At 40.4% G+C, this 12,218-nt stretch overlaps 1 non-coding gene and 1 pseudogene across 1 annotated transcript; one reads left to right on the forward strand and one right to left on the reverse strand.

The window, feature by feature from the left end:
* Window positions 1–2,939: 2,939 nt before the first annotated feature.
* On the reverse strand, window positions 2,940–3,013 carry Trnat-ggu (transfer RNA threonine (anticodon GGU)). The gene has a single exon. It is a non-coding gene; the product is annotated as a tRNA-Thr (tRNA).
* A 2,003-nt stretch (window positions 3,014–5,016) lies between these two features.
* On the forward strand, window positions 5,017–5,940 carry LOC145906425 (uncharacterized; annotated as a pseudogene).
* Window positions 5,941–12,218: the final 6,278 nt, after the last annotated feature.

The raw sequence follows: 12,218 nt of genomic DNA on the forward strand, positions 1-12,218 counted from the left end.
TAACGACACACAATCAACACATCCCTATTCACAGCTCTCAGTGGTTCGATATGCTTCATTGACTCCACATGCTGTGTTTAAAATATATTTACTTGCAATCAAATCTAATTTCAAGAATTATTTTAACTTGGAATCAAAAGCTCCAATAATGGTAAGTGTATGAAATGTAACTGGTGACCCGTGACGGTTTTACTCTCCAAATAAGCACACGGACGAATTTGGATGAACTTTTGATATGTCGAAACAGTGGCGCTGTGTGCAACTAATGTTTGTATCGCTTTTATATTTAACAGGGTGTTGCTGTAGGAGTTGAAAGGAAAGTGATTGATTTGTCTGAAACAAACCGCGCACTAGCGGGCTACAGTGTACAGAATATTTGTAAATTCATAGAATTTTAAATGTTGCAAAATATTGTAATGTTCTGGAATAATAAAGCCATCAGTACATCAAAATATTGTGTATATTCCAAAAGTTTTAGTGTTGTAACCATCTTTAGCTGTTTTTGTATATATTTTTTTAAATTTTGGGTTAGTCTTTAAACCAACATGGTCGAAACTTAAAACTTTTCCGTATTCTGTGTATTTGGACTTTGATTTCGCTATATAAATATACAGGACACCTGACTTACGATTGTAATCACATTCTGCGGTAGTCATCCATCTCCCATTCGCGTAAAACCGAACAGAGCACCAGTAGATTCTACATACAGCTGTTGGGTATCTTGAGCATGTTCTACCGGTGCACGACGGACAATTCCATAAAACTGAAGAAGAAACAAACTTCATAAATTCTATTTTAAGTTTCTGCTTTATTTCGCTGCTGGAAATATTTTTTGAGAAAAAAGCATTGAAGAAAATTGTGTTCAGATTAATAATTTTCCCAATTAGCCCTGAATCGACCAAGTTGAGGATTGCGGCTGTGCTAGCGGGTCAGTCCGTACTTAGTAAAACGTTCTAACTGGTTTACAAAAGATCAAATCTAAAAACTGAACCAAAACAAAACGAAACCAAACTGTTGTTAGTTTTACTCACATGCATCTGCACCGAGAACAAGCAGAAAAGCGAAGATAATGAAGTTCTTCATGATTCAAAACAACTGCTTCCTTCAAGCTTCGGATGCAGTTGACGTTCATTGCCGTCCTTATGTGTGGACATTTTGTTGGAAGAAAAATATTTGCCTCAGGGGCTCAGACAACAAAAACATAATGCGAAAATATTTCGGAAAAAAAATCTACTCGCTTCCCAACAAACCCGCCTCAGGCAACAACTTTTCTCTTCAACAGAAAGTTTGTTGTGTCCAGAGTTGAACTTGAAACCTTATATTTGAGCCTTGGGATTTTTTCAGTTTGGAGAAAATTGTATTCTGTGAAACAACAAAAATGACGTCGCGTGTTCGACAGAAAAAACATAGAGATCACAACAAACTTCATGTAAAGGTAAATTTGGGTACTTTCCCCAATTGGTTTCCCAAAAATTGTCAACGGTTAAAGTGGTTAATTATTAAATTATTTGTGGTCTGCTATTTGAAATACAACTCAACACCTTTTAGTAAATTCCTCATGTCAGTTCAGTTAAAGTGTGCATTTATAACTTGTATTTGGTGGCAAAAATTTCGTATATCGATACTCTCTAAGGTGCAAAATACTTGGAGTAAATCAACTTGAATAAGAAAGCCAAAGCTATTATGCTATTGATCATTTTACGTAAGTTGGTATTGATCATTTTACGTAAGTTGGTATTGATCATTTTACATTCTAGTACTGATGATGAACCAGTTCGATTTCGAAACGTCTACTTACTTACGTAAAATGAACAATCGCATATTATACTCTCTAAGCTTGTTCATTATATGAACTTATTACTACGGGTAAAAACTATGCCTTATTTTATTTGTGTTAAATCCTCACTTAAAAGTGCATGTGACACGGAAAATTAAAACATATTAATAATTAAACTAAGAGATGTTCATAACTTTAAAACATTTTTGGCGAAAATAATAGCTTGATACGGCGACGTGTTTCTGAGATACAGCTGATCAAAGTTGCATTTTTACCGCTGCGAACGAAATCGTGCGAAAGCGAGATTGTTGTTACGTGACGTCATAGAAGGCGCTTTGGTCGTGCGAGTGCTGGCAGCAATCCTTATGCGTAGAAATGGAAAACATTGTAAAACTGGTTTAGTATAGTTTTGTATTAAACAGGGGACAATAAGTGAACAAGTGCAACAAACGGATTTTGATGTTAATTTGAGCTGCAGACAGACGGCCGCTGTTTCGACCTATTAATTCATATTTAGTTGTGTAATAATAAAACAGTTACTGGGACAGGGTGTTCTTGTGGTTAAAGCATTTATGATCGCTAACATGATACATGGACTTTTGAAAACACGACAGAGAGAATTAAACATTGTCGTTTTGTCCACTCACAACAAAGGATATATTAATTCGCCACAATCAACCACCAATGTATTTTTCGCAATATAGTTTGTAACTAGAAATGTTGGAATTAACAAATTAAGTCAACACACGGATGAGGTTAAAGTTATGACATCACACTCAAAATAACGCCATGTAATGTCACTGAGCAAAGAAATCGAAAGTACAGAGTAATGTCGTTGCTGCTATACCCTTCAGTCTTCCAATAATCAAAATTGTCTTTGGTTTGTGACGTCACAGTGACATATTTTTGTTTCTTTGTTGTAAAACCTTGACCTATTTGAGGTAACGTAATCTGTGGATTCTCCTATGTTTGAAACTATTCGATATCTGCAACACAAGGCGCCTTCTCCTAACTAAACAATGCATTTTGCTGACGTGAGCGCCTTGTGTAGCGTCTAATTCGCTGCAGTGAAAAAGGTTTTTAGGCTTGGCAGCCAAGGCATTGCAGCCTAGCTGGATCAGCCTCTTTTTCCTGAGAAGTCGGAGCAAGATTTGAAAAATCAAGCTCCCGGTGAGGTTTGAACTCACGACCCTGGGCTAACCAGGCCCAACGCTCTACCAACTGAGCTACAGGAGCTCAGTGGTTTCAGATGGTATACTGTGGCCAAGGTACACTGGTGCGCAAGCGCACAACTTGCCAGGCAACCTCCACATATACGTAGGGGATCTCTACCACCGTATCAGATAACGCAGTAATATTTCATGCAATGGCATGATTGGCAGGATCGCCCCACTGCGCAGGTCCTTGCTTGGCGAGATCACAGCTATAGTATCGCGATCATTAGGTTTGCAGGCTTGGCAGCCCAGACATTGCAGCCTAGCTGGATCAGCCACTTTTTCCTGACAAGTCGGAGCAAGATTTGAAAAATCAAGCTCCCGGTGAGGTTTGAACTAACGACCCTGGGCTAACCAGGCCCAACGCTCTACCAACTGAGCTACATGAGCTCAGTGGTTTCACGGGGTATACTGTGGCCAAGGTACACTGGTGCGCACAACTTGCCAGGCAACCTTCACATATACGTAGGGGATCTCTACCACCGTATCAGATAACGCAGTAATATTTCATGCAATGGCATGATTGGCAGGATCGCCCCACTGCGCAGTATGAGTTTGAACGTGTTTGCTTAGATGGTTTTTCCTGGTGTATGCTTTAGAGCATAATGTGCATTTGTAGGGATTCATTCTTCAAACTTCGTCAACGTAATATTTCTGATAATTTGTATCCCAAATATCAGTATGGTTCGTCACTGATGCTACAACAACTTTTGTATTTCGTTTGTATTTCGTCTTTCTTATACCTCACATGTATTTATTCCCAAGTTTTTCGCGCATATTAAAAGTTTATAGCTGCGAAGCAAGTATATTCTCATAAACCATGATTGAAATCATTAATAAGGCAAAATTACTTTACTTGTTATTCCAATAATAATATCAGCGCGCAAAACAATATCTTGCATTTAAAATATAAATTAATCTGTCAATTCACCATTTGTTTTGTTTCTGTTTGTTGCCTTGTCGGCTTTAGCGAATAGTAAGTTATTTCAATCTCAACTCTTACTATCCAATCACTATTGTCTTTCCCTTTTTAAACTGCAAACTTAGCGTCACCTTCTAATCTTCTATGTGTAAAATACTTCTGCTTCTATTAAACGGTTGTTACGCGAATTCTTTCTTGCCTTGAACGAAGTGATTTTAACTGAGGCCAATGTACCTCCACATGCTCGGTGTCAACACTGTTACGCTTACCCGAGGTTCACACAGTACCATGCGTAACTTTCACGTAGTTTTGGTGACTTGTGCCACAAACACCGCAGCTTTACTGGACAGGAAGTTATTAATCCTTCACACTTAGTTCCCACCACGGCATGCATACATTTGCTGTTATTGTGTAGTATGTAGTAATAGATCTACCATACGTGTTTTGCACGTATTATCTAAAAGCATTGGGCGATATTTTAACATTCAAATATTACGTTTTCATCCACGTCAGCACCAAAGGAGACAAAACATTTAGATTTCCAAACAAACGTAGAAATGATGCAGAATCCACAATCGAACTCATACTGGTGGAAGAAATGTAAGCGACTAAGATACGTTGGAACTTACAACAAGAGAATCTAAAGGAATTGAAAGGTTTTGTAATGAGTTCGTCTGTTTGCTTCCCATAAAAAATGACCAGCGATCTCCACTATAGGTTGTAGAATGTTTACCCACCAGTAATCTTACTGACCGGATAAAGGTAGATTGACGTAAGATTCCAAAAAGAAATAATGTTTAAACAAGTTAAATATTGGTAATGTATATTGGAAATGTAAGGATTAAAACGGCCCAAAAATAAAACGGTGATAAATTATTTATTTTTCGTTTATTATTTACTTCTGTCAATAAAGCTATTCTGGTTTATAGGATGTTTGGCAACATATTTGCTTTAGTTTTCTTGTTCAAATAATTAAACTCCAAGTATTTTTCAAGTTGTTGTGTTATGCAAAAAAGCCCACCATAGTATATGCTGATAAAGTATAGAATACAAATGTTCGAAAAAATCAATTTACATCAATTGTGTTCGCAGAAGCAGTACGTATGCGCCGCCTAAACGAGGTAGACAAGGACTTCATCCACAGCCTTGAACGGTTGAAGCAAAAATTTCTACGGTCTCATTTCCCCAAGAAGATGACATCAGATGTCGTAGCAACAGCGGCCAACTGGAAACAACGGCTTGGCCCCGCAACACGGAAAAGTCCCACAAAAGGGTAGTATGGGCCACTACATTTCCAAACCAATTAAAACTCTCCACAAATGAAAAAGCTCTTAAAACCTGCAGCTTCCGTCACTTTCAAGCGACCAAAAACACTTTTTTTGACAATCCACCGTGCCCTTGCACTTGGAAACACACAGGCTGGTGGGTATTCTCGACCTTGCGGAAAATGCGCATTATGCAGCGGCCGAAAGAATTTTAAGACAAAGGTTCACTCTACCACCTGTATCACTATCCTTTTCCACCACACCATCCCTCTACGACAAAAACTTACATGGAATTCACATCGTTCCACATGGCAAGCAGGACGTTTCAAAGATGCCATAGGCGACAAGATGGCGCTAGTAAAACACCATCAAAATAAGCACCCCATCATATTTAAAAGCAAACCGGATATTGCAGATTGTTTTACGGCAATTTTCGTCCAAGAACCTCCCACGGTCCTTATGGATAATTGTGAAGACAAATGGTTAAACGACCTCAGGGCGTGAATAAACATTCAGCATATGATTTTCCCCCCTCATGAAATGACCATTTTCGCGCTCTTCCATCTTTTTGTCTTCATTTCCATCACTGTTTTTGTATTCTGTGTGCGTTATTGCGTAATCGCCTTATTGCAGTTCTACGTCACTGCCCTTGCGTCCACCACCTATTTTTGCGTTTGGCCACAAACACCTTCAGTGCAGTCTCTCGTCGCTTCTCTTGCTACCACAGCGGCGTGTCGCAGAAAACAGTTTTTATCGTTTTAATCGCATTGGCTTTTTGTCTTGGCAATCCCGAAAGTGGACTTGCTGTTGAGTTTTTTGTTTTTGTCGAGATTTTTAATTTTTTATTGCTATTCTGCTTTAGATAGAAACTGAAGATGCCAATAGGCGAAATTAGTATTTCTGTAATAAAGATCTTACACTGATACTGCTATTGATCGTCTTTTACTCCTTTTGGAGCTCTAGAAATATTACATTTCAAAAGATATCTACATTAAAACTTGAGTTGGTCTTTTTTTGTCTGTCTCAATTGAAGAATCTAAGACAAATCCACTCCAAAACAAATTTCTAATGTGATTTATGCAAGAGCCTAAACTGCAGAAAGCTTTAAGACAGATGTTAGATGATATATTTCCAATATGAATTCGGATATGGATTCACATTTCTTGGTGAATTTTTGTTACATGTGTATTTAAATTAGAATTCTTGCTGAATGCTTTTGAACATAAAGTGCACTTGTACGGTTTCTCTCCAGTGTGAATTCGTTCATGTGTCGTTCGATGGCTTGAATGGCTAAAAGCTTTATCACAAATCTTTCACTTATATGGTTTCTCAACAGTATAAATTCGTAGATGGATTTTGAAATCTGAGCTACTTTTGAAACATTTTTCGCAAATTTTGCATCTGAAAGGTTTCTCTCCAGTGTGAATTCGCTCGTGCGTCGTCCGATGGCTTGATTGTCTTAACGCTTGATCACAAATCTTACACTTAAATGGTTTCTCTCCAGTATGAATTCGCTCGTGCGTCGTCCGATGGCTTGATTGTCTGAACGCTTTATCACAAATCTTACACTTAAACGGTTTCTCTCCAGTATGAATTCGTTGATGAATTTTCAATCCTTGACGAAGTTTAAAACATTTTTCGCAAATTTCGCATCTGAAAGGTTTCTCTCCAGTGTGAATTCGTTCGTGGGTAGTTCGAGAACTTGATTGGCTGAAAGCTTTATCACAAATCTTACACTTGAATGGTTTCTCTCCAGTATGAAATTCGTGGATTTTCAATTCTTGACGAGTTTTTGCTGTTATTGTGTGGTCTGCAGTAATGGATCAGCCACACGTGTTTTGCACGGATTATCTAAAACTGTTGGACGATATTTTAACATTCAAATATTACGTTTTCAACCACGTACAGCTCCAAAGGAGACAAAATATTAAGATTTGATTTCCAAACAAACGTAGAAGTGATGCAGAATCCACAATCGAACTCATACTGGTGGAAGAAATATAAGCGACTAAGATAGGTTGGAACTTACAACAAGAGAATCTAAACGAACTGAAATGTTTTGTAATGAGTTCGTCTGTTTGCTTCCCACAAAAAATGACCAGCGATGCCCACTATAGGTTGTAGAATGTTTAACCACCACCCAGCTAACAAAAAAACGTCCCAACAAATCCAGTATGAATTCGTTCGTGTCTCTTTCGATGGCTTGATTTACTGAAAGCTTTATCACATATGTTACACAAATATTGCATCTGAAAGGTTTCTCTCCAGTATAAGTTTGAACGTGTTTGGTTAGATGGCTGTTCCTGGTGTATGCTTTAGAACATAATGTGCACTTGTAGGGATTCATTCTTCAAACTTCGTCAACGTAATTTTTCTGATAATTTGTATCCTAGATGTCAGAACGGTTCGTCACTGATGCTACGACAGCTTTTCTATTTCGTTTGTATTTCGTCTTTCTTATACCTCACATGTATTTATTCCCAAGTATTGCGCGCATACAAAAAGTTTTTGGCTGCGAAGCAAGTGTGTTCCCATAAACTATAATTGAAATCATTAATAAGACAAAACTTACTTTACTTGTTATTCCAATAATAATAATATCAGCGCGCAAAACAATATCTTGCATTTGAAATATAAATTAATCTGTCAATTCACCATTTGGTTTGTCTGGGTTTGTTGCATTGTCGGATGTGACAAATATTGAGTTATTTCAATCTCAACTGTTTAAAAACATTATCGACTCACTATTGTCTTTACCTTTTTAAACTGCAAACTTAACGCCACCTTCTAATCTTCTATGTGTAAAATACTTCTGCTTCTGTTACACGGTGGTTACGCAAATTTTTCTTGCTTTGAACGAAGTGATTTTAACTGAGGCCAATATACCTCCATATGCTTGATATCAACTCTGCTACGCTTACCAGAGGTTCACACAGTTCCATGCGTAACTTTCACGTAGTTTGGTGACTAGTTGGCCACAAACACCGCAGCTTTGCTGGACTGGAAGTTATTAATCTTTCACACTTAGTTGGCACCACCGTATGCGTGCTGTTATTATTGTGAGGTCTGTGGTAATAGATCTGCCACACGTGTTTTGCACGTATTATCTAAAAGCATTCGGCGATATTTTAACATTCATATATTACGTTTTCAACCTCGTCAGCACCAAAGGAGACACAACATTTAGATGCGATTTCCAAACAAACGTAGAAATGATGCAGAATCCACAATCGAACTCTGTTGGAAGAAATGTAAGCGACTAAGATACGTTGGAACTTACAACAAGAGAATGTAAATGAATTGAAATGTTTTGAAATGAGTTCGTCTGTTTGCTTCTCATAAATAATGACCAGCTATCCCCACCATAGGATATGGGTATTAAATTGGAGAAATCCTGTTTTCAAGGCCCTCGGCTGTAATGCATCTAGCGACTGTTCCGCTGAATTCCCAATGACCGTTGATGGATCTTGTGACTTACAAAGGGACCTAAAATTTTAAAAAGTTGAAAAAAAAATTTTGCTCCTGGATGAGACTGTACCGAGGGCCTCCTGGAAGATCATATGACCAACAGGGGGGTATACCCAGCCCTTGGGGAAGGGCTTTGACACTTTTTCAGCAACTAAATTTGATGCCATTGCATAGAGAAGAGTTGGAACTTACAAAAAATGCAAATGAGTGGATAGTTGAACCATTCATTTTTCTGCAAAATCCAGTTCCATTTTTTGTTGCTCTTTTGACCACAATACTGAGTAACCAGGGGGACAAATGGCCCTAGTGGGTGGCTAAACCATTTTTTCGGAGACTAATTTTGATCAAAATTTGTAGATATGAAATGGACCGTTCATAAAATCACAAATGATTGGACACTTAAACGATTCATTTTTCCACAAATACAGCCTGATTTTTTTGCTCCATTTTCAACATAAATTTCAGCAGCACCCACCAGCAAATTACTACCTAATTGGAATAGCTCAAAACCCCACTAAAACTGCTCCAAACACCCTAAAATTCGCCATGACAACAGCACGCACATGTGCGCTCATTCAACCGTAAATTTAACTTAATTGCGTCACTGCTTTGATTGATGATGCATGACTTTCCATTGTGACACAGGTCTACCATAGGGCATTTCCCAGCACCAAAACTAATTTTCATACAAATGTAACCGAAATTAGCTTCTCTCTAAACCGGCTAACGCCCAGGTTACTCCGCACTAACGGCCTATCGCCAAGACCTGGAGTCACACGACCAAGGTGGCTAGTTTTGTAATAAAATGGAAGCGCTAATAGGTATAAAAGCGTAAAATGGTAAAAGTACGGATAAAACAACGGTTGTTTTTTTATACAAAAAGGACTTTCCACTGCACATATAGCGTTCACAACAATTAGTTCTCGCCACAATAAAAACAGTGCTTTCTACTCGCCACCACCAGAGAACTGCCTGGCTTTTCGCTTATTCTTTTCGCCGCCAGCACTTACACCAATTATCACTGTCCACGTTTGCCACGCAAGCGTGACTGCTCGGGCGTATAAAAACGAGTAAAATAGAAATAATTACAAATATATTATAAAAGGTGAGTGTAAGTAAACAAAGAAAAACATGTGAGTAAAAGTGAAGGTGAAGTGAAAATACAAAAAGAAATAAAGCGTGTGAAAAACAAAACGAACAAAGACGTTTACACCCCCCACGTTAAAAATTGTCCTACTCCGTTAGGACGCTTGATAAAATTTGGTTTGTCGCCGATTTCGCTGTGGCCGGCTATCATTCATCGTCGCCGCAGCGTCATTTATGTCGGCGCCCAAACCTTGACCAACGTCCATCAATGGCCGTGTAGGCAACCCAGTATCCTGCGCAGTGGGTGCGTTCGTGCGTGTTTCGCTTTGTGGTGTGTAAATAACAAAATTGTCTGTGTCGTGCAGCCCGAGCTCATCCGGCTGCGTGCTTCGGCGTTCTTTTTCATGGTAAGGCATGTTTGCCTTTTTCAAGCGGTTAAAATGTACTTGCTGCTGTTTGCCATCCTCTCCTTCAATAAGGTAATTCACCATACCGTGTTGCTCAATAACTTTAAAAGGGCCTTTGTATGGTCTGATGAATTTTCGGCACTCGCCAGGCGGAACCACCGGATTCTCCAACAGAACGATGTCGCCTTTCGTGATTTCGTCTCCATGCCGTCGTCTATTATATTGTTCTTGCATGTGAACTCGTTGGGTCGTCAGGGTTTCTCTGGCTACCTCTTCGGCCAGTCGCAACCGAGCTCGTAGCCCATCCAAATGAACCAGCGGAGTCGTTGCCACTTCATGATCTGGAGAAATGAGATCGGCGGGTAGGCGCAGTTCGTGTCCTGTAAGTAGAAAGTGAGGGGATACCCCCGTGCTTTCATGCCGGCTTGCGTTGTACGAAGCCACCACCGCCGACAGTGCTTCATCCCATTGTTTACTATCGCGTTGGACGTAATTGCGGAGCATTGTTATGATGGTGCGGTTGTTGCGTTCGACTCCCCCATTGCTCGCGGGGTGATATGGCGTCGTTCGGGTCTTTTTACAACCCATCAACCTCACCAGTTCTGCAAATAATTTGCTTTCGAAATTCCCCCCTTGATCTGAGTGAATTACCTCAGGTACCCCATGTACCGTTAGCCACCTGTGAAACAAAATGCTCGCTGTTTCATGTGCGGTTTGATGCCGCATAGGCCACGCTCTGACATATTTTGTGAATAAATCACAAGCGACTAGGATATACTGGTATCCTGTCCTGGTTAACGGAAGTGGACCAAGCACATCAATCTCAACGCGTTGCATCGGTCGCATTTCTTGTGATGGAACTAACGGTGCTCGGGTGGTAGTGGTTGGTTTCTTGTTTCGTTGACAGTGTTCGCATTTACGGCAATAAGCCTCGGTCTCTTCTCTCCATTTTAGCCAGTAAAAACGCTGTGACAGTTTGCTCAGGGTTTTAGCCATTCCCAAGTGTCCCCCGCCGTGTACCTGGTCGTGGCACGCGGACAGCACATCGCTGCGCATGGCAAAGGGTACCAACACTTTCTGAACATCGTTTAAACCTGGCACCGCACCAGGGTCAGTAATGAATAGCACCCCACCGTGACATGATAGCCGCTCGAAAAGGCTCCATAAGTGTTTTGTCTCTGCCGACAGGCGTTTGACGTGGCGAAAAGACGGCCTTATACCCTGTTGCACCCATTTTACTACAGGACGCAAACTTAAGTCCCCATACTGCGCTTCTGCTACATGGGTGGACTCATACCCGTACTCCGCCTTTAAATCAAGTGCAAGTACCTCTTCCAATGACTCATCCTCACGAACTGTGTAAGGGAATCCGTCATCTTCCGGTTGCCTCCGGCTAAGCGCGTCTGCGTTTGTGTGCTTCTTTCCGGGCCGGTGTTGAAGATCAAAATTGTAACTAGCCAGGTGTTCAACCCATCGAGCACATTGTCCATAGAGTTCCCTGGATCTCCACAGCCAGCGAAGGGATGAATGGTCTGTGCGCAACAAAAATTTCGATCCGAGCAAATAACTGCGATACAACTTAGTCGCAAATATGACGGCCAGCAATTCCTTGCGAGTTGTGGAATAATGCTTTTCAGCTTTGCTCAATGACCTACTGCCGTAAGCGATCACATGCTCCTTACCGTCAATTTCCTGACCGAGAACACAACCTACGGCTGTGTCCGAGGCATCGGTGTCCAACACGAAGGGTCGGCTAAAGTCGGGATACTGTAGGACTGGAGCTGTTGTCAGAATTCTTTTCAGTCTGGCGAACACCTGCTGGCAACTGTCCGTCCAGACAAAACGACGTCCCTGTTCTGTCAATTTGTGCAAGGGGGAGGCAATACGAGCGTAATCTTTAACAAACTTTCTGTAATACGATGTAAGACCCACAAATTGACGCACCTGTTTTACAGATTTTGGTACTGGCCAATCTTTAACTGATCGTACCTTATCGGGGTCGCATCGTATTCCATGTTTTGACACTACGTGACCAAGGAATCGCACTTCATCTTTGAACAGGTCGCACTTCGTGGGCTT

This window comes from Ascidia mentula, chromosome 6 (assembly GCF_947561715.1).
Source record: "Ascidia mentula chromosome 6, kaAscMent1.1, whole genome shotgun sequence".
In the NCBI taxonomy this organism is placed as follows: Eukaryota; Metazoa; Chordata; class Ascidiacea; order Phlebobranchia; family Ascidiidae; genus Ascidia; species Ascidia mentula.